Below are 24,264 nucleotides of genomic sequence, written 5' to 3' on the forward strand. Positions count from 1 at the left end.
GGAGAAAGAGTGAGAGAGAAAGTAACCCCTGGCAGAGAGAGAGACTGCTAAATTTACCATGTACTAACCACTGACCATGCACCCAGGCTTGCAGCCCAGGGGCAAAACACTGCTGATACCTCTCCTACTGAGTGCCTGGCAGAAGGAATCTGATATTGAGACCTGGAGAGGTTTAATTATAACTGTGGCCTAAACTGGTGTTGGTGGAATGAGTGCAGGGCCCAAGACAGAAGAATGTAGATGGAGTCTTGGGTACTGTGGTATAGCCTCGGCTCCCCTGGTCTAGCCTCTGACCCATGGAACACACCCATGGAGTTATCAGCATTCACAACCAATCTCAGACCTTCTGGCCTTTCCTAAAATGAAGTCAATCTATCTTTCTAGCCCTCGGCTTTCTGGGAGCTTGGCCAACCACGATCTATATGCTGACTGCTAAACTCACTCTGAGCAGCTCAGAAAACTGCCAGATCACCCTGTGTATGTCTGAGCAAGACCTGGAGCAAGGAAGCAGGTCCTGTCCTTCTCTATTACTACCAATCCTATGAGACTACCACTATACCCAGCACACAGTAGGTATCAAGGTACGAGCCTCCCCAGCATATAGTAGGTATGAAGGTACCAACATGCCCAGCACACAGTAGATGTCAAGGCTATCACTATACACAACACACAGTAGGTATCAAGGTACCAACATGCCCAGCACACAGTAGGTGTCAAGTCTACCACTATACCCAGCACACAGTAGGTATCAAGGTACGAACATGCCCAGCATACAGTAGCTGTCAAGGCTACCACTATACTTAACACACAGTAGGTATCAAGGTACCAGCATGCCCAGCACACAGTAGATGTCAAGGTTACCACCATGTCCAGCATAAAGTAGATATTCAATAAATATGTTACTACTGTTGTAGGGCAGATTTATCTTGGGGAAGATGCTGAACAGGAGGTCATATAGGCAGGAAGAAAAATATAATCCTGGCTTGAGACAGCATTCAACAACATGTGACTCATGAGAAAGTGGTGCTGGTGGTAGTGGAGAGGTGTCCTTCTCTTCAGCCAGGTATAGAATCACAATTCTGAGAGAGTGCTCAAAACTCTCAGCACACTCAACCCCACAGTCCAGGCATATAGCAGTCGGCACTCACAGGCCCTGCTCAGTTCCCCGGCAGGCAGCAAGTGCTCAGGATTGAAGTGCTCTGAACTCCAGGCAATCAGGGCTCTGTACTCCAGATAGATGGCCATCTACACTCCAGGCAGAGCACAGGACTCCTGGAAGCTGTGTCTGATACTCCAGGCGTGGTTCTCAATACTCCATTAAATAGTGCTCATGAAGTCATGAAGGAGGTACAACTCAGGACTGCAGGAAATGGCACTGGATATTCCACACAGACTGCTCCACAGCTCAGGAGCATTGCTGATTGGTAAGGAAGACACATATAATGGGAATGGGTTTCTGGCCTCAGTGTGTGAGTCCATACGCAGCTGTTAGGAGCCTGGCAGAACAGAGAACCCCTATCCCAACCTTGGTGGGGGCCTAGTTAGTCAAGCAGATTTTGGAGGACAACCCTGAACAAGAACCCAGATCTACGATTGGGCTGCTGGGCTGGGAGAAAGGCCATACCTGAAGACCCTAACATTTCAGATAAGGGATCTTCCCTCCTTTGAGTTATAGTGGCATTGGTCTACAGAGAGATGGACAGATCCTGTTACTGTACACCTTTTGCACTGATGATTTTTCTTCTAGAAATATTCTAGGCACATATAATCCTTTTTATGCATCAATGATGGAACATTCAGTACCTTGCTTTTAAAAAAATAATATATCTTGGATGTGTCTATATCAGCTGTCTCATCTTTTTTCACGGCTGCCTAATTCTCCATTGTATCATGGCCTATAATTTATCTAACTAGTTTTCTATTGATTGACATTTAAATTACTTTGTGTTTTCTACTCTTACTACAGATCCTGTAATTGTGTGTGTCTTTGGCACAAGCATGAGCATATCTGAAAGATAAGTTCCTAGAGACAGACTGCCAGGTTAAAATGTATGTGCTGTTTTAATATTTATTTGACAGAGGTCACAAGATTTCTTTATGGCAAGAATGGTGGGCATATACAAAGAAGATGTGGGGGATGTTTTGACACAGCTTTTGGAAAAGTTACAGATATCTCCAGGATGCATGTGCTGCCTCGGCAAGCTACCTCATGATTTTGAGGAAGCTAGCCTGAGCTTAGCTCTCAAAGGCACTGTCTCTTAGGACATACTTGTCTAAAAGCTATCCACCATGCCATACTCCTGGGGCCCTATCTTCCTTAGGTTGGCTTCATGGCCACTCCATTCTTTGATGGATTACTTGTACTCATTCAGGTAATGGGTCTCAGAGAATTCTCAAAGCAGGGGTCATTTGTGTTGGCAGCCAGTGCGCACAATTTTAATAATGACTAACTCGCACTCTCGCTCAAGTGGAATGCAGACTTCACTACATTCAACCACTTCTCATTTGCCATGGACTACTTTCTTGGTGTTCTGAAGGAAGATTGGCCACCCCATAGGTTCTGCAGCTTCAATGGGGTCTCAGTATGTTCTATCTCTTAATGGGATTTGAGAAGAAGACATTTGGCAGAGTTATTCAGAGCCATGTCATCCCAAACAAAGTGGTAAGCCGTAGAGAGTTGATGCAGGAGACACGTGGTTCCAGGGTGATCTGGGGTTGCGGGAGATCTCTGGCACTGGAGGTAGTTCAAGGGATATACAGGATCCTGACAGGTGGCTGAGGAGAGGTGGACTTGAGGCTCTAGGGGCTTGGCAAGGGCGAACACTGGTTCAGCCTAAGCACTACTGAAGCAGGAACTGTATCCACTGAGCATCTGGTCCACTCTTTCCATTTTGACAAATGTCACCAAATTCCCCAGCAAAGGGCCTGCACCAATTTATGGTTCCATGAACAGTAGGCAAGAGTGTCTTTCTCTACCCTTGTGCTACCACTGTACTATGTCCTATCAAATTTTTGAATTTTGCCAGTCTAATAGCTGAAAATCATGTCTCATTTAAAATGTGCATTTCTTTAATTACAAAAGGAAGTTTAGGTCAAAGGATACATAATTGCAGTTAGATAGGAGGAATAAATTTCAAGAGTTCTATTGTCACAGCAAGGTGACTATAGTTAATAAAATATATTCCTGAAAAATTTTAAAAGAGTGGATGTTAAGTACTCTTACCACAAAATGATAATTATGAGGTGATGCATTTGCTAATTAGATAGATTTAAGTATTTCACAATGTATATATACCTCAAAACATCATGTTATACATGATAAAAGCATGCAATGCTGTCAATTTAAAAAAATGAAAAATATATTAGTAGCCATTTGCAAGTCTTTTTCTCTGAGTTGTCAGGTTATAATTTTGTTGTTTTTTTGTTCATTTATTTTTCCTGATAGATTGCCATTTTCTTATCAATCTATAAAAGCTTTTAACATATTAAGTAAACCAGACCTTTGTCATATGTGGTGCAGATTTTTTTCCCAGTTGGTTAGTTGACTTTTGAGTTCATTTACTGTACTTTTTGAAGTTTAGAGCATTCAATTTTTCTACTGAAATGAATCAGTTCTTTACTTCTTCAGTTTAGGGTTTATGTCTTGCTTAGAAAGGCTGTCTCTGCTCCATAGCCATAAAAAAAAAAAAAAAATTCCTCCATGTTTCTTTCTAGTACTTTTATGGGCTTATTTTTTATGTTTAAATCCTTGCTCCATCTGGAATTTGCTTTGGTGTGAGAAGCAAAGACCAGATTCAGATTTACTTTTTTCCAGATGGCAAGGCGGTTGTCTCAACACCCCTTCTTGAATAATCCTTTTTGCCTAACTGATGCGAAATACCATATAATTCCTATACTAAATTCCTGTGTGTTCTTGGATTTCTATCTGAATTCTCTTCCTTTACCGGCTTGTTCTAGTACCAAACAGTTTTAAGTATTGTCAATTTTTATTATTTTTATGTATCTGGCAAGGGTTGTCATTTTCCTTTATCCATTTTTTTTTTTAAATTTTAGAATTTTCCTGACTAGTATCACATGCCTATTTTTCCAAGTAGACTTTAAACTATCTCACCTGTTTCTCCTCACCCCCAGACCGCACAGGTGTGTTCATTGGGATTGCATGGCCTCATAAGCATCTATCTTTCCTAGAGAGAGAGAGAGCAGAGTCTCTTTGGGCCAAAGAGCGTTTCAGATAGAGGTCTGTGCTCAAGCTTGGAAAACAGCACAGACAGATCAACTTCTTGGTGAGGCCCCTTACCTTTCCCCGAATCTGATCTTCTATGGTGCTGTAGAGGAAAGAGTTTGGTAAACAAGTTTGGGACACCTTGGGCTTAAACAAAGTTCATTTTTTTCTTGATCGTTCATTCAGCAGATATCAATGGGCCCCCGCCATGCACCAAGGGTTGTGCAAAAGGCTGGGAATCCCGTGGGGGAGGAGATCAGTTGCTGCCCTGGATCGTGGAGCTTGGGGTCCAGCTGGAGAGAAAAACATTAGACCAAAACAAATTCCAGATATGCATTTACTCAGCCTCGTGATTTTTAAGTGCCAAGGAGGGAAGCTTAGGGAAGGTGTTAGAGGAAAAACAGCAGACGTAAGGACCTACCCTTCTCCAGGGCAAGGGAAGGTCTTGTTGACCTTTTACTATGCACATTAGCTGTGGAAAACTTCGAGGTATAGCATTTCCCACACTTTCTGGCAATGGGACTCTTTTCAGGGGGCCTTTATGGGCTCATTTCTGAAGGATGCTCATTGAAAGATGCCAACAGTTGGCTCCCACTGCAAAGTCTGTAACCCAGATCTGTCTCAGATGACGCAGGTATCTTCAGATAGGTGGCTCGATTTCTCTGAACCTCATTTTTCTCATCTATGAAGTGATGTATTAATTTTCTAGGGTTACCATAACAAATTGCCACAAACCGGATAGCCTTAAACAACAGAAATGTACTCTGTCACAATTCTGGAGGCTAGAAGTCTGAAGTCAAGGCGGTGGGAGGGCCACACTCTGGCTGAAGGCAGTAGGGGAGAATCCCTCTTTGCCTCCTCCCACTTGTGTTGGCCATTCCTTGGGTTGTAGTTGCATCACAACCAAGGTTGTGATGGAGGCAGAGATTGGGTTGTGACTCCAATCTCTGCCTCCATCTTCATACGGCCTCTCCTCTTCTCTCCCTGTATCTTCTCCTTTTCTGTCTTTTAGCGAGGACACTTACTTGTCTTTAGATTTAGGGCCCACAGAGATAACCCAGGATGATCTCATCTTGAGATCCTTAAGTACATCTGCAAATATCCTTTTTTTCCAAATAACATCGCATTGGCAGTTTCCCAGACATACTTTTTTAGGGGATGAGGTTGTGGGACGATTCAATTTACTACAGATGAAAATCACATAACTTGTTTCAGAGAGTTGTCGTGAGAGGTCCCTGAAACAAGGTGTGGGAGGCAGCCTGCCCCAGAGTGGGTAGGTGTTAAATGCTAGTTTTCTCCTCTACTTCTCCCTCTGTCCTCGAAAGGGTTTAGCACTACTAACTCACAATGAAGTGGCTGGGATCAAAGGATTTCTTCTCTCACCCTACCTCCACTGGAGAGAATTTCATTTTAAATGAAGAGTCAGAAGAGGGATATTACTCCTTTCCTTTTTCTGAAGGCTTCCCCCTTCTGAGTCCTGGGTCTCTACAGGAGTTGTTTCTTATCTTTTCTCAGAGGGTCCCAGCCAGCTGCGTCATCTCCAGCCTGGGTCTGTCCTTACCAAGTCATCAGTTCAGATGTTTCTTGGAATTGAGGGGGGTAGGGGGAGCCAGCAAACCCTGCCTGAGCCATTTTCCACTTCTCTGACAGCTCTCAGGGGACTCCCATCTTCAAAGAGTGCCTCAGTGCTTTTCCTCATCATCTCCTGGGTTTTCGCCGCAAAACAAAGACAACCTCTCCGACCTCTTCCCTTTTCTGCCTTTCCTTGTTGAGATGTGCTTGTCAAGCAGATGTTGAGGGGCCCTGAGCTAGATATTGTTCAGGGAGAAAGAAACAAGCATACCAGGAAGTGGCTTAAAGTCCCCCATGCCTCTGGGGTGTTTTCGTGGCCTTGTCTTCTATCCTGACTTCCCCAAGCTCGGACCTCCACAAAGGCAGGCCCCATGCCTCAGACCCTATCCCCGTGCCTCTTGGTCCCTGGGCCCTTTTGCAACACTGTCTCTCATCTCCATGCTCTTCCTCCATGGCTCCCCATAACCCCCTGGTAATGACAAATCGATGGTAATTACTTACGTGCAGCTGTTCAATCCTAGGACTGTTGAGAGAGAACTTAATGTCCAAAGAAGTCCCCAAGGAGCCACATGCTGCTTGAATTATGTAAAGGTGAGCAGAGAAGGGTAAATTTCATATGCAGAAATCCTTTATGGCATTAAAGTTTCATGGGAAAAACTGAACCCTTGGACTCATATTTCTGGTCAAAGCTTATCTTCTTTCGTTTAGCACACACTTATTAAACTCTTATTACGTACGAGACCATGGTGTAGGTGCTACAGGGTGAAAAATAGATGAATTAATGAGCCTCAGACCTTTCTTGTGGGCTCCTCTATCCCCACATGTATACACCCTAGAACAACAAGCTTCTCTGAGATAAAATTATACCCAGATGGACATCATATCAGCTATCATCCCAGTGCTCCCCCAGTAAGTATTTATCGAGTGTCTGGCATAAGCCAGGTTCTGTGACAGATACCAGAAGCACTGAGTTAGGTGCAGGGCGAGACATCTGTTGAAAGGAGGAAGTGATCAAGTCTTTTTAAAAGTCACTATTAAAACTGATATATAATAGTTGTTCATATTCTGGGAGTACATGTGCTATTTTGATACCTGTATACAATGCATGATAATCAAATCAGGGTAATTGGGCTATCTATCACCTCAAACATGTATGTTTTCTTTGTGATGGGAACATTATAATTATCGTCTTCTAGCTATTTTGAAATATACAATAAATTATTGTTAACTATAATTTGCCTATGGTACTGTCAAATACTAGAGCTTATTTCTTCTATTTAACTGTATATCTAACTGTATTTTTGTATTCTTTAACCAGCTTATCGTCACCCTCCCTGACCTGGCTTCCTAGCCTCTGATAACCACCAATCTGCCCTCTTCCTCTATTTGATCCATTTGATCCAATTTTTTAGCTCCCACATGTGAGAACATATGACATTTGTCTATCCGTGACTGGCTTATCTCGTTTAACACAATGAGCTCTTGTTCCATCCATGTTGCTGTGAATGACAGGATTTCATTCTTTTTTATGGTTGAATAATATTCCATTGTGTATATTTACCACAGTTTCTATCCATTCATCTGTTGATGGACATAGGTTGATTCCGTATCTTGGCTGTTTTGAATAGTACCACAATAAACATAGCAGTGCAGCTATCTTTTCAATACAATGATTTTCCCTTTTGGATGTGTACTAGGCAATGGGATTGCTGTATTATTTTTAGTTTTTTGAGGAATCTTCATACTGTTTTCCATAATAGCTATACTACTTCACATTCCCACCAACAGAGTATAAGCAATTCTTTTTCTCTGCATCCTTACTGGCACTTTTTATTTTCTGTTTCTTTTTATAATATCCATTCTACCTGGGGTAAGATGATAGCTCATTGTGGTTTTGACTTGTATTTCCTGATGATCAGTGAGGTTGAGCAATTTTTCGTTCACCTGTTGGCCATTTGTGGTCTTCTCTTGAGAAATGTCTATTCAAGTCTTTGCCCATTGTAAAAATCAGATCGTTTGTTTTTTTGCTATTGAGTTGAGTTCTTTATATATCGTGGTCATTAATTCCTTGTTGGATGAATGATTTGAAATATTTTCATTCTGTAGGCTGTCTCTTCACTTGTTGATTGTTTCCTTTGCTGTGAAGAAGTTTTTCAGCTTGATGTAATCCCATTTGTCTATTTTTGTTTTTGTGCCTCTTATGTGCATGTAAGATACAAACAAAGTTAAGCTTCCCATCCCACTTTCTATTTTTTCCAGAATTTACATACATTCTGAGGGCAAATGCTCAGCCTCACAAGCTTTTCCTTCCTGGAGCTATCCTTTCTGTCTGCTTTATATCCACCTCTTGTTCTAGACTTCCACAAGAGCCACCAACACAGAGCATTTGTGTGAGAGTAGCAGCAGATCCCTCTGCCCTTGCTGGCTTGCTTCACCCTTCCCAAACATGCGTATCTAAAGAGAGGGAGGCTCAGTTATGCAGTGCCCATCCCACTCTCATCCTCATGTGGGTCTCAGCAAGGATAAGAGTGCAGTGTGAAGATTCGTCTTCCTGTTGATGGGAATATAAGCCCCACAAGGGTGGGGAATTTGCATGTCTCACTCACTGGTATATTTCCAAGACCTAGAAAAGGCCCAGAACAGTGCCTGGCACACATGGTAGGGGACTCAAGAAATATTTGTTGAATTTGTTAAATGAATTGTGTCACACTCCTATCCCCATAAAACACTTAAACTGGAGACAAAGGTTGGGGGCATCACAAAGCGGCAGCAATGGCCAGGGTGCGTAGCTCCAGCGTTATCCCTCACATTTAGAATGAAACACAAAGTTCTCCCCATGGTCGAGATGCGTCTTTTGACACATGCAGCCCCAGCCACACTGGCCTTCTCTGGGCTCCTTTGCTATGCCAAGAAAAATTCAGTCCTCTTTGAAAAGTCATGCCAGGCACACTGCTGCTCCAGGACCTTTGGCCCTTCCTCTGCTGCTTTTGCTCTTTGGCCTTTCCACTGCCAAAACTGTGCTTGCCCACCACCTTCTCCACCCTCCCACAGCTCACTCCCTCACCTTCCTCAGGTCCCTGCCCAAATGTCATCTCCTGACCACCTTCCTTATTTTTCTCATTATACATAAGGAATATTGCCTGCCATTATCATAAACATGATTTATGTATTTTCTCTTCCCTTTGAGAATGGTAGCTCCATAAGGGTGGGGGCTTTGTCTTGTGTGTTTACTACTGACTGTATTCTCAATGCTTGGAACTGTGCCCAGCACATAGAGGCCACCCCGTAAATATTTTCTGTTGAATGGATGAATGGAAATGAATGGACATGGGCCCTACTGCAAGCTCTTGATGGAGATAGGACACAGAAGAGGTCTGGAGGACACGGAAGAGGTCTGGAGGACACAGAAGAGGTCTGGAGATGAGGAGATTGGATCTGTCTCTCAGGGCACTCTCAACTCTGATTCTGTGGCTCTGCCTCTGTGACTGTCATCTTCCAGGATGACTTTGTTTGCATAAAGTGGTAAAGAGAGCTCTACAGAAGAGGCCATTACCAGAACAGCTCTCAGAAACAAGTGGCGTGAGGGAGGAGACAAAGGACAGATATCTATTTAACTATATCAAACCCTATAGAGGTGGATCAATTAGACCATGAGTAGCTGTCAAGGAGGGCAGGAAGGTATACAAGACCTCTGCTTGTCCATGTGGTGCCCTTGTAGCAGTGAAAGAAATGGTGCTCCTTTCTCTAGGTGCAGGGGTGCTGCATGGTGAATGGAGTGAGAGCTGGAGTTTAGGGGACACTCATCCCCCACAGGCAGGTGCCTTTGTGCAGTGTACACCTTGCATAACATTATGTGGCAGTTTTAGGGTGTAGCTCAATCAGAGTCTTGTCTGAAAGTTCACCATGGCATTTCTCTGTCGCATAGTTTAGGAAAAAATAACCACCCTGACTTTCAGCTTGTCCATGAGACCAGCTCAAAGTCACATGGCTCCTAAAGGGCAGAACTCCATCCAATGGGACAACGTGGTGAGCAGACTTGTATCATCCCCTTGCTATTTAAAGTGTGGCCTATGGCCAGCTATATTGCCATCACCTGGGAGTTTTCATGAAATGCAGAATTTTAGGCCTTGCCTCACACCTGCAGATTCTGAATCTGCATGTTGACAAGATCCTCTGGTGACTTCTGCACACACTGAAGTTTAAGAAATATGACACTGTCCTACCCCTGGGTTTCATGTTGTTCTATTACTTTTCTACTCAACTTGGAGTGCTGTTACTTCTACTTTGTCCACATGGCCTGTCACCAAATGTCCACAGGGCCAGCCAGCATATGGTTCCAGAAAGATCACTGGACACTGAATTGTGCTTCAATGGTTGTGTGATGTTGAACAAAATCTTTCACTCCAAAGAGTGTAGGCTTCCTAATCTAGGGGAGAAAAAAAGGAATAATGGCCCAGCACTTTTGTGGGGCTCAAATAACATGATGGGTGGGAAAGTGCCTTGTTTGTCAATTGTAAAAATCTACCCAAGCACAAAAGGTTATTGCTCCCACATAGTGTAATATGAAGATCCCTGACAGAGAGCACTTCTGCCTAGAATGCTACTTCAACAAATTAGGAGAAGGTGGAAGATGAATGGCCTGGGGTCAGTGGACTCCAATTAGCAGATTGGAGTAGGCGCAGGAATCCACAGACTCCTTTAGCATACAGGGATGACTGAGGGTTTCAGATGGGGCTTTGATGGTGGTGTTAGCTCCAGTCTGGAGGAGTCATGAAGAGAAGAGGTGGGTAGAGGTGAGGTGGGCATTTTCCAGGAAGGGAGGATTATGGGAGGTGCCACATGGGGTGAGCGAGTGGGAGGAGAGGAAGGCTCCCGCAGATAAACTGCCTGCTCCCAAGTGTGGCAAAGGGACACCTTCTCACCTCCTTGCCTGCTATTGTATTTCTCTTCTTGCATCCAGAGGTTGTGTGCCCTGTGGAAGTGGTCAATACCATTGGAGCCACTTGGCTGGTCATGATCTTGAGGAATGCCATTTATTAGGAAAAAGTAGCTCAGAACACCATGGTGACGTTGGATTTAGCAGAGATTCCTAAGAAAGATGGGTGGTTGGGTCCTACTGACATCATAGCCTACTGCCATTAAAAGACTGGACACAGAAAATGTTCAATAAATTCCCAAGGAATGGATAGGTGAAGGAATGGATGGAGACCTTTGCCTTTAGAAAGTTTCTTATCTCAGTACAACCTACCCTAATCACACTGTTTTAAATTTAAGCTCTCTCATCTCTGGGACTCCCAACCTCCTGTATCCTGCTCTCTCTCTCTCGTTCTCCTGTCCATAGCACTTATCCTCTTTTAACATACTATATAAAGTATTTATTGTGCACTATCTGTTCCCCACCCCTCAGAATGGAAGCCTACTAGATGGATCTCTATTTGTTTTAATCTATGGACACAACCCTAAAACAGTGCTTGGCCCATAGAGGATGCTCCACAAGTGTTTGTTGAATCAAATTAAATGAATTAGAGGGAGTTGTAGGGTCAGACAAATTCTTGTCTGATTTTGCCACCAAATCATCATGTGACCAGGGTGATGGTCTTTGCCGTTCTGTGCCTCAGTTTCTCCATGGGTACAATGAAGAGATTGGATCTATCTCTAAGGGCACTTTCATCTCTAATTCTGTGGTTTTGCCTCTGTGACTGTCATCTTCCAGGATGGCTTTGGAAGACTGCACGAAATGGCAAAGAGAGACCTATGAAGGAAATGAACAGACATGAGCAGGGAGGGGTCTTTGCTCTGACACTTCTTAAGTACTGAGACTTTGGTGAGACATTTGTCTTCTATTCCATGTATGATGTTCCTAGCCCAGTGCCTGGTATGCCTTAGGAACTGACTAAACATTATCTTCTCCCTCTTCTCCCCATCTGGACTTGCATGCTTTGTACCAGATGAGCCTCAGCTCCCACATTCACATAGCAATGATCTGAAAGAAATTTGAAAACAGTAATGTATTCCCCAAATGTAAAGGGTTAGTACGATTACATGCATGTCCAACCTTTAGCCTCCCTGCACACAGATGACACTGAAACCATAATAGCTATTTATACCAAAACCATCTCATGATTCACAGCCTTCCTTCTCATCAGAAATGTTGCACCTGACGAGACCAAATTCACATTGGGTTTATCAAAGTCTAATTAAAACTCGATCATCATGTCTAACATGTTGCCTTATTATTTGCGCTTAATTAGAGTGATGAGAGGGGGCTGAAAGCAGCAGCAATTCCAGCAGTGCAGTGATGCAACATCTGGAGAGAAGCAGGGCTCAGCCAGATGAGCAATTAAGTTGAACGACACATAAAGCCAGGATCTTTGCATCTGACAGCTGTCTGGCCAGCCCCACCTCCATTCAGCTTGTGAAAGCCTGACCTATAAGCTCCCTTCTCCACTTCCCAAAGTAGTGGGAACTGGTCAGACCCCTCAAAGAAGAGCATAGCAAAGCCACCACTATGGGGAACATCCTGCTGTCATGGGTTTTAGTCACTGGGTGAAAGGAAGTAGGAGCATTTGGTAGCAAGAGAAAATGAATTCTCCATTGGGTCTTGGATTTATGGTCGGTCAGCTGTGGTCATGATGCTTCTATGGATCATGCCAGAAAAACTCAGTCCTCTTTGAAATGCCGCCTCTTATCTCTTCATTTACAAATAACCTGAAATTGGGCATTTCTGCCTCTGCTCCCAGGGAGAGGCAGGATGCACCGGGCTAACATTCAAACAACCTTCAAAAATGCTCACCAATACCAAAGCTGCAACCTGATCCATTAGGCTTGTTATGATAGTGAGGGTAGGATAGCTGTTGCAGCAAATACAGCCTGTGGCTACCAAGGATCCCTGTCCCCTGTTTCTCATACTCTTGTACAATTCTCCTTTTTCACTCCTGTGTAAAAGCCCTTAAGGTACGGGCTGGACCTCATTCCTTATTTCTAGTGAATTGATGTGGCACAAAGAAGGGATGTCATTTCTGAGACGAGGTTACTCAAGATGGCGAGTTCGGCCTCATTCACTCCCTCATGCTGGCTCTTCTCGCTTGGTGGCAGCAGTCACGTTGAGAGCAGCCCTGTGGAGAGACCCACATGGCCTGGAACTGAGGGTTGCCTCTGCCCAGTGGCCCGTGAGGAACCAAATCTTGCCAATGATCACATGAGTGAGCCTGGAGACAGACACTTTCTTCCCTAGTCAAGGCTAGGATAACTGTGCCCTGGCTGACGCTCTGATTACTATCTCCAGGGACCTTGAAGTAGAGGACCCAGCTAAGCCACACCTGGATTCCTGACCCACAGAAACTCTGAGACGATAAATGTTGTTGTTTTAAGCCACTAAGATTTGGGGCAATTTGTTATACGGCAATAGGTAATTAACGCAAACTCCAATAAGTTCTAACGGCCCAAATACAATAGAAATTTATTTCATGTAACCAAATTACCCATAACCATGCTTACAGAGACTCTGTTATTTTCAACATTTTCAGTGGCTTCCAAGATTGCCCTGAAATTGTCTCCATATCAGCCAGTTGAAAGGGAGTAAAACAATGATGAAACATGTATAGAAACTTTTAAAATTTATTTTTAAATTGTAATAAAATATACATAAGATACAATTTGCCGTTTTAACCATTTTAAAGGGTATAGTCCAGTGGCATTAAGTCACTCACATTGGTGCACACCCATCACCACCATCCATCTCTAGAATCTTTTCCATCTTGCAAACATGAGGTATGGGGATTTTGAAGGGCCAAGCCTAGAAGTGGTACAAATCACTTTCTGTCACATTTCAATGATGAGAACTTAGTCTTATGGCCACACCTAACTTCAAGGGAGACTGGAAAATGTAGCCTGACTGTGTACTCAAGAAGAAGAGTTAAAGATACATTTTTGGTGAGAAGCATTAGTCTTTGCCACACTTCTGTACAACCGTGTCTACATTCCAAAATTATGCTAAGCCATAATTACAATGCAAACACCACTAACCCAAGGACAAACGAACCTACAGTACCCTATGATCGTGCGGGCTCCACAGCCCCTCATTGGTGTGCTCTTCGTTTTAGAATCCAGGGCTTTTAAAAGAAATCTCTTAAAAGGTAGATGGCTAAAGATTCCCTGACGTTTCACTGAGAAACTTTGCAAAATGTGTTCTGGACATGTAATATCACCATATCAGTGTTTGCTCCCTACACACTTTATAATGGTTTTTTTAATTGCTTGGGACATTCGCTAGAACCCAGGATGTTGTTCTCTAAATACTCTCCTCTCCTGATGGCAGCTTCCTTCATCACTGTCTCATCATATCAAAGATGGCTGAAGTGGAACTGATGGCCCCGTGCTGCATGACACCTTTCTTTCCCTAGCGGATAACAGCAGTTTTTAAGACTGGGGACTCTAGGGAAGCCCCACCCATCCTAGAGAGGGATGGCTTTCATTGTCAAAGACAAAATGACTTTTGGGGGCCATTTGAATCTTATAGCCAGGGTGACCTGTTCCATTTCTTAAATCTTTCATTTCTAGCACGTTTTAGAGTCTATTTTCGTGAGAAACTGTCTATTGATGAAATAAGGAAGAAAGAGCAGGAACCCCGTGATCTCTTGCAGTTTCTCTTCTAGCTCACGTATTTGAGTTTAGGGTGAGTGGTTTTGCAAATTCTCCACCTGTGAAAAGTTCATTTGAAGATCCACTGCCTTAGAAATTGCCAAATGAATTGAAATTTCCATTCTATATGAGTAGCTGGTATTTTGAGCAGTTTTAGGTACTTGGGCTCTACTTGTCTGACCTTGGGCTGTACCATGATGATATCTGAACAACGATTCCTTTGGTGTATATTGGCTTATGGTGCCTGGCTGGGTGAAGTGAATGTAGCACCCACTGGTAATATTCCTGAGGTCAGAGTTCCTGTCCCCAAGGGGCTCATAGTCTAGGAGCAGAGACATAACGTCAGTATGATGCTGTGAGAGTAGGGTGGAAGTGTGCAGGAGATGTTATAGTGACAGACAGGAGGGTTCTCTAATCCATTCCCATGGAAGGAAGGAAAGGCTGAAAAACTTCTTAAAGAGACGTATTCAAGTAAAGTAGGAGTTAGCCAGAAAAAGCAGAAGCATAGGATGCTTAAGGAATAAAAGTCAGCGTGAGTGAAGTTAGAGACATGAGAACGTATTATGTACTTGGAACTGCAAGTGGTTGGGGAAAGCACTATAATGGTGACAAAATAGGCTTTGAAGTTTTACTGAGGCTGGCTGGTCTCAGACAGCCTCACTCAGCAGCAGCTTGCTTGATTATCGGCTGGAGTGACTAGACCATAGGGCTGTCATCATCCAAAAGGCTAGCACAGGCTTGCTCACATGGCAGTGAGTCCCAGGCTGGGGACTGCCACAATGTTGCTTTGCCAGCTTCTCTTAGCCAAAGTTGGTCAAGGCCAGTCTAGATTCAAGAGGCAGAGAAATAGACTCCACCTGCGGATGGGAAGAATTGCAAAGTTACATTACTGGTAGTAGCCAGTTAGGGGTAAAGGAAAGAATACGTTCTGTTTTTCTTTTTTGAGATGAGGCTATCTGAGCAAGTTTTCATGCAGTTGGGAAGGAGCTGGTAGAGAAATGGATGAACAATATAGGGAAGAAAGGAATTCATTAGAGGAATATTCCAAACAGGTGGAAAGGAATAAGATCCAGGCTGAAGTACCACTTTTAAACAGAAGAAGAGGAATGTAACTGGTGAGAGGTCAGAAAAGATAGTTTCAGACTTTGGTAAGTTTATATGTTGATGGAGGAAAGCTCAGGTAGTTCACCTTTCCAATGGCTTCTGTTTTCTCTGTGAATTGGAGTGAATTCATATCCTCAGGGAGAGAAGGGGAAGTGGGCTTGAAGAGAGGGTTAAAATTCACAATAGCCATTGTGGAGAATGAGAGAGAGAGCTGACAAGGGAAATACAGAAGGATTGCTAAGCAGCACTGAGGGGCCATTTGAAGTCAGAGACCATAAATTTAGAGTGGCACCAATGATTTATAGTGACACCAGTGTGTGTGGATTTCCAGCAGTGCTTAGCAACCAGAGATGAGTGATAATTGGATTCATCCAAAGTTGGTGTTTTTCCAGAAGTGGGATTGGGGGAACAATGGGGCAAGGGTATTGGTGAGAGAGAGGTTGAAATGATAAGAAATGACATCTGAGCTGGATAGGGAAGGAAGTGAAGACAGGAGGGAGCTGAGATACAGAGGAAAATGAGTGCTGGGTATCATGGACCAGCAAGCTAACATCTCAAGCTAATCTCTTAGGGGTGAATTTGCATCATGCTTTTTATAGGCCATGCGCTTCAATCTTCTCCACACTTTGATATCTTCCACAGTTTACTTCCTATCAAGAGCTCCACAGCCCCATGACCCTAACAACTCACAGGCCACAAAGAGCTGGGAACAGCAGGTAATCAGTAGAGATAGGACAGTGAGCCTGTACTATCCGCATAGCTGTCCCTCCCGCAAACTTCCTTTTTTTAAAAAACGTTTAAGTTCAGGGATACATGTGCAGGTTTGTTATATAGATAAACTTGTGTCATGGGGGTTTGTTGTAAATATTATTTCATCACCCAGGTATTAAGCCTAGTGCCCATTAGATATTTTTCCTGATTCTCTCCCTCCTCCCACCCTCCACCCTCTGATAGACCCCAGTGTATGTTGTTCCTTTCTTTGTGTTCATGTGCTCTCATCATTTAGCTCCCACTTATAAGTAAGAACATGTGGTATTTGACTTTCTGTTCCTGCTTTAGTTTGCTAAGGATAATGGCCTCCAGCTGCATCCATGTTCCTGAAAAGGACATGATTTCATTGTTTTCTTATGGCTGCATAGTATTCCATGGTGTATCTGTACCACATTTTCTTTATCCGGTCTACCATATATGGGCACCTAGGTTGCTTCCGTGTCTTTGCTATTGTGAATAGTGCTGCAACGAACATACATGTGCATGTATCTTTATGATAGAATGATTCATATTCCTTTGGATATATACCCAGTAATGGGATTGTTGCATCGAATGGTAGTTCTCCTTTTAGGTATTTGAGGAATTGCCACACTGTTTTCCCACAAAGCTCGAACAAATTTACACTCCCACCAACAATGTATAAGCTTGCTTTTTTCTCTGCAACCTCACCAGCACCTTTTATTACAGAGTTTCAGTGAAATCAACACCCACTCCGTCGTTCAGGCCAGAATCTTGGGGGTCATTTTCAGTTTCTCTGTTTGTCTCCCTCTCCTTCACCAAATCCATTACCAAATATAAGGAGACCTCAGTGGTCTCCTTGCTTTATCCTCCACTCCCACAAATCCACTCTTCACACAGTAGCCAGGATGCTTTTCTAGGAATATGGATTAACTCAGATATAGTCACTACTCTGCTTAAAGTCCTTTAGAGTTCCCACTGCTTTTAAAATAAAGTAAAATTCCTGAGTTTGGGTCAAAAAATCATGTAAAAGGGTCCTTGGATAGGAGGGAGAGACCAAATACGACGTCCTAGAAGGCTGGTGTGGGTTAGTTAGTGAAGCATGAGGGGATGTGGGGTGTTCAGCGAGGAGGAGGAGTCAGGCAGGGCCCAGATTATCCAGGCCTTTCGGGGAATCATGGTGAGGAGTCTGGGAGAGTCACGTTTTGAAAGGACCACTCTGGCTGCAGTGCGGAGACCAGACAGCTAGGAGGCAAGAGTGACTATAGTTAGGCCAGCGATTGAAGTCATCGTAATAGTTCAGGCAGGAGTGGATTGCAGTTTGGATTATTTGGTGTTGGAGATGGAAGGAAGCAAATGGATTTGGGAGATATTTTAGGAAGTAAAATGAAAGGCTTGGAACACCCTTTCTATCCCCTGATCCTATATTTATTGGTTAGTACCGCCTTATATTCTGAGGTCAATTTCTGTCTTTTCAGGGACTCTTTCCCTGACATTCCAGACCGTGTTATACAGAAGCCCAATGTTTGTGGAACTGACATGATAGAGAATGTTCTTGTAAAGATGGAAGAGATTTGAGTGTGGATATGGACTAAGGAAAAAGTTCTAGTGGAGAGGTGAAGATTGAAGATGTAAACGAGAGGAGATAATCGACAGAGTGAGGTTCTCAAAGAGGAAACGGGCATGGTACCAGAGGTGGAGGGGTCAGCCTTGGATCAGAGGAAGCATGTAGTTCTGCTGGATTACACTGGGGAACAGTAACCTCATGCTGGTGCTAGATGAGCGGTTACCAGATTCTCTTAGTCTGAAGTTCCCTTTTTGACGTCAAAGTATTTCTCAAACTCCCAGATACAGCTATACTTTTTTTTTTTAACCTTTATTTTAAGTTCAGGGGTACAAGTGCAGGTTTGTTACATAGGTAAACTTGTGTCTTGGGGGTTTGTTGTACAGGCCATTTCATCACCCAGGTATCAAGCCTAGTACCCATCAGTTATTTTTCCCGATCCTCTCCCTCCACCCACCCTCCACCCTCCAAAAGGCCCCTGTGTATGTTGTTTCCCTCTATGTGCCCATGTGTTCTCATCATTTTGCTCCAGAGAACATGCAGTATTTGGTTTTAATATCCATCGATTGATAAAATATATGATGGCAAGAAGCTCTATGAATTCAGGAAAACTTTCAAATAAATTTCCCTTTTGTTAATCACAACTTTATCCACTTTCCTTTAAAAAGGTACATATATGTATAAAACTTTTTTTTTCCTCTAGAAAATACCCAGTGCAGTAAAACTTTGCAAATCTACATGCCCTTTGTCCCAGGCTCCTGAGTCTACTGATTGGGACTCATGATCTAGTCCAGACCATCTTCTAATGGGAGTTGATCTTATCCGTGACTATCCGCCTTCTCCTAGACTGAGAGATCTTTAGGGAAAGGAGTCCTGCCTTTTTCATATGCCTATCACCCAGCATAGGACACAAAACAAAATGGGTTTTTAAGAATTCTGGTTGAATGAATGAAAATACATAATCATTTTATTATTATTTAACTTGAGATGGTATCCAGATAGTCTCACATATTCAGTTTCTACTGGGTAGAAACCCAAAGGAAAATAAATCATTCTACCAAAAAGACACATGCAATTGTACGTTCATTACAGCACTATTCACAATAATGAGGACATGGAATCAACCTAGATGGCCATGCACGGTGGGTTGGATAAAGAAAATATGGTACATGTCTACCATGGATTACTACAAAAAAGAACAAGTACATGTTCTTTGCAGCAGCATGAGTGACACTGGAGGTCATTATCCTAAGCAAATTAATACAGGAACAGCAAGTCAAATACCTCGTGTTCTCACTTATAAGTGGGAGCTAAACATTGAGTACCCATGGTCATAAAGATGGGAACAATAAACACTGGGGACTACTAGACAGGGGAGGTAGGAAGAGGGGAAGAGTTGAAAAACTACCTATGGGGTACTATGCTCATTGCTTGAGTGATGGGTTCAATTTTACCCCAAACCTCAGCATCACATAACATACCCTTGTAACAAACCTGTATATGTACCCTGGATCCTAAAATAAAAGAAAAAAATAAATAGAAATTTTAAAATTAATAAAATCCTGATTTTCTTTCTCTCTACTGATGAAGATAATCGAAGTTCAGCCCATTTCCTTCAGGTGCTCCTCTATTTAAGCTGAGAAAGCCTTCCCTGGCTCGGGTTTATTTTCCTGCTTCTAGATAGTCTTTAGCAATGCATCATCTTCCTAAAGTGCCTGGCTCAGTCCACGGAGTAAAATGTACTAAACAAGTAGGCACATCCTGTCCTTCAGATGTTCCAGCTTGAAACTCAAATTTCTGCACTTGCACATGCTTATTTGGCTAAATGTGTCTTGTAGGATTAGCTTAAGCCACTGCACACAGCTGATTTTTTGTTTTGAACATTAATGTATAAATCTGAAAGGAGGAATCACCTGGCATTATGTGAATAAAACAAAGAGGCATTTCAATCCTTGTCACTTTAATTGAATCCTTTTGATGGTAGAGGCCAGCAGAGACACCAAAGCCCAGGATGTGATTCCTTAACTTTAGCTTGTCCTTGGACGCATGGAGAGAAAGCTGGCCCTGAGCTCTTGGGGGCACTGCTCACCAGGAACAAAATGACACATGGATTTGGAAGTTCAATTGGAGAGTTAGCTGCTATTTCACAGGCATCCCCTTTTGCCCCTGAGCGTGGTTCTTCCAGCCACCAATTTAAAGTGGAGGGAGAGGGACAAAAACTACCTACCAGGTGTTATGCTTGTTACCTGGGTGTCAAAATAATCCACACGCCAAACTCCTGTGACAAGCAATTTACCTATATAACAAACCTGCACACGTACCCCTGAACCGAAAATAAAAGTCAAAAACTAAATAACAATAAAGTGGTAAAAATGTCCCACATGGGCAGTAGACAATGACAGTTATTGCTCTGGAGGTGGGAAAGGCTGAATAGTGGCCTTGAAATAGACGGGACATGGAATACACACACAGGCGAGCACTCACGCTGCAGGGCGGGGGACCAGACACCTCTCGTGTGGACTCCTGCTGACTGGCGAACTCCCCTGTGTCTTCAGCCTCTTCCTTACACTCCACTCCCCCGCTGCCTTTTTGGAAACATGGCTATTGCCCGAGGACAGCCCTGCTCTGGCAGCGGTCTCATGTGGAGCCTGTGTTTTCAAGATCGTATTTCCAAATTCCTCATGACCAAGGAGGGAGGCTGATTGTTCCCCTTACTCCTTGTGGCTGCGTCCAGACCACTTCCGTGCTCTTTCTGAAAGCAACCACTCTGTTGAGACCCGGGTCTCCACACACCCTCCCTCGACCAGGCTCACAGGACTGTTGGTGCTACCGCTGACCTGGGCACTCTCTTGAATTCACTGAAGACTTAGTTCCTTGTTCTTTATCTTCTCCTTTGTCTAGTTACTGCTCATCCCAAAGTCCACACAAATGACTCTTCTAATACCCTGTTGTTATGGGTTGAATCATGTCCTCTTCTGACCGAATTCATATGTTGACCTACTAACCCCTGTACCTCAGAATGTGACTGCATTTGGAGACAGGGCATTTAAAGAGGCAATTAAGGTAAAATAAAGTTATATCCAATATGACTAATGTCCCGATAAGAAGAGGAGATTAGGACATACAAACACATAGACTGAGGGACAAGCTTATGAGGACACAGTAAGAATATGGTCAATTGCAAGCCTGGGAGAGAGATCTCAGAAGAAACTGAACCTGCCAACACCTTGACCTTGGACTTCTAGCCTCTAGAATGCTGAGAAAATACATTTTTACTGTTTAAGCCACCCAGTCTGTGGTACTTTGTTACAGCAGCCCTAGCAAAGGAACACACCATCTGATACGGTCTGGCTGTGTCCCCACCCAAATCTCATTTTGAATTGTAGTTCCCATAATCCCCATGTATAGTGGGAGGGACCCAGTGGGAGGCAATATAATCACGGAGGTGGCTACCTTTATGCTGTTCTTGTGATAGTGAGTGAGTTCTTAAAGGATCGATGGTTTTATAAGGGACTTTCTCAACTTTTGCTTGGCCTTTTTCTTTGTTGCCGGCATGTGAAGAAGAGGTGTTTGCTTCCCCTTCTGCCAAGATTGTAAGTTTCCTGAGGCCTCCTGAGCCATGCTGAACTGTGAGTCAATTAAACCTCTTTACTTTATAAATTAGCCAGTCTCAGATATGTCTTTATTAGCAGCATGAGAACGAACTAATACACCATCCTTTGGGTTTTCATAGCTCCTCATTCTCAAAGGACACCATCTTCTACTTCACCACTGATGCCCAAAGTTTCCCCTTCAACTCTAAATTATTACCCCAAATGGTACCACTATTTCCAAAATGAAAATTCCAGCACCCTGGCCTTTGATTACAACCTATCCTTACATTAATTTCTCAAGTGACCCCCGAAATTCAATTATTGATCTCATCCCCCAGCCCCAACACACACACACACACACACACACACACACACACACACACACACACACACACACAGGTTTCTACTTGCCCTCAGCTCCCCTTTGTGTTTGCTTCTCTTCTTTCACCAGTGAGATTTTGTGGTCTGTTACCATAATTACCCCCTTGCAAAGAATCTCAACTCCCATGTGCATCTCTTCATTTTTTATACTCTGTTGAAAACCTCCAACTATGAAGGAACCCAATCATTTTTCTTCTCCATGGCTATATCCAAGCAGGTTAAATATATCACACATTCAAGGTGACCAGCTTTGCTAGTGTTACATTTTAATTTGACCCCTTTCTTCACTGAGACTTACATTAAGAAATATCATACTGGTGCCACCCAAACCTGTCTTTAGGAGGACTCTTATCAGTGGCCAGCAATCCCAGCATCCAGATTTCCCACTCACTCAGAGGCCTATTTCGTGCTTTCTCTCTTGCAAACCTCCTATACCACAATTTTCATGGCTCCCGTCATAGTAAATGCTCCTTTACTTGGTGCGGTATGGATTCAGCTACTGCTGCTCCAACTGCCACTGATTTTGCCAAGGTCCTTGTTATTACATTCTGTAGACACTGTACTTTTACTGACCCCTTCAGCTTCTTCAACACAGCTGATACTTCCCTCTTCAAAATGCTCTCCATGACATCGGTGTCTTCTCTTTTTCATCTATCCTCTGGCCACTTCTCTGTCTTCTTCGTGGTTTCATCAACTTTCTTCTGTGTGTTCCCCAGGACTTACCTGGGGCCTTGGCTCTCTCTGAACTCTCCTCTCACTCTCATCCATTTCCAGAGGTTCTGACAGTTCTGCTGTCAGAGGCTGATGACTCTCTAATTTATATTCCCAGACCAAACTCTCCTCTGACGTCCACACTTGTATATCCAGAGACGTCACAGACTTCTCCACTTAGTCCTCAGACTTCATATCCAAATGTCCCTGGGATCCTCCTTCCGGCCACACCCAAGTCTCCCAGTCTTTCCTACCTTTGCAAATGAAACAACACCACCCTTTGCTCAATTTCTCCAGTCAGAAACCTGGATGCCATCCTTGTTTCTCTCTCTCTTCCAATTCCTTCCCCTACATCCATCTATTATTAAATTCAGTTCTTCTCATCTCCTAAATATGTCTTGAAATGGTCAATTTTCTTCTGTCTGCTGCTGCTACCTAGTAGTTCTGATCGTTTTTATTTCTTATCAAGACAACTGCACTGGTTTCTTCTCTAGTTTCCCTGATTTGATTCTTGGCTTCTCCAATTTCTTTCCTACACGGCTTTTAGGGTAATCTTTTGAAAAACTCAAATTGGATCATGGTGTTTCCCTTCTTAAAACTCTCCAGTGGCTTTCCATTATACTTTTTTAAAAAAAGTGAACACTCCTTTTCCTGGCTTAACTAGGCCTATGTGATCTGGCTGAACTAGGCCTATGGACCATGTCTAACTCAATGGTTTTCCATTCCATTCTCTTTTTCATCAACTCTATGCCAGCCCTATTGACTTTTACCTTCTAAAACAACAGGCATTTTCCTGTAATCAAGCTTTACAGATCCTGTTTCATCTGTCTTTAACCATCTCCCTTTTGTGTACATGGCTGGCCCTTTCTTATTGTTTATCTTATTTATATTTTTAAAAATAATTTTATTTTTTGAAATAAAATTCAAATATGTATTGAAATGCACAATATAAGCTGTACAGTTTTGATGAATGGATGCATCTGTATAACTTACACTCCTATCAAGAAAGTCCTTTCATGTCCTCTCCCAGTCAATTCTCACCCCCAGCCCATAGGCAAACCACCCTGTTTTGATTTTTTCACCTTTTTTTTTTTTATGTTTTAGAACTTTATATACATGGGTTAATATAGTATGACAAATTTTGTGTCTGGTTTCTTTTGCTCAGTACAATATTTGTGATATTTATCCATGTTGTTGCATGTATCCATAACATACTTTTTTTTACCGTTGATTGGTATTTTCATTTTATGAATACAACACAATTTTTAAACCCATTCTCATACTGATGTACATTTGGGTTATTTCTGGTTTTGGTTATTAGGAATAAATTTGCCATGAACAAGTTATTGAAAGAGTATTTTCTTTTATCTCTCTTTGATAAATACCTGGAACTGGAATTATGCAGTCGCAGGGCAATTCTAGGCTTAACTTTATAAGAAACTGCCGGCCGGGCGCGGTGGCTCAAGCCTGTAATCCCAGCACTTTGGGAGGCCGAGACGGGCGAATCACAAGGTCAGGAGATCGAGACCATCCTGGCTAACCCGGTGAAACCCCGTCTCTACTAAAAAGTACAAAAAACCAGCCGGGCGAGGTGGCGGGCGCCTGTAGTCCCAGCTACTCGGGAGGCTGAGGCAGGAGAATGGCGTAAACCCGGGAGGCGGAGCTTGTAGTGAGCTGAGATCTGGCCACTGCACTCCAACCTGGGCAACAGAGCGAGACTCCGTCTCAAAAAAAAAAAAAAAAAAAAA

Source organism: Theropithecus gelada, chromosome 1 (genome assembly GCF_003255815.1).
Source record: "Theropithecus gelada isolate Dixy chromosome 1, Tgel_1.0, whole genome shotgun sequence".
Taxonomy (NCBI): domain Eukaryota; kingdom Metazoa; phylum Chordata; class Mammalia; order Primates; family Cercopithecidae; genus Theropithecus; species Theropithecus gelada.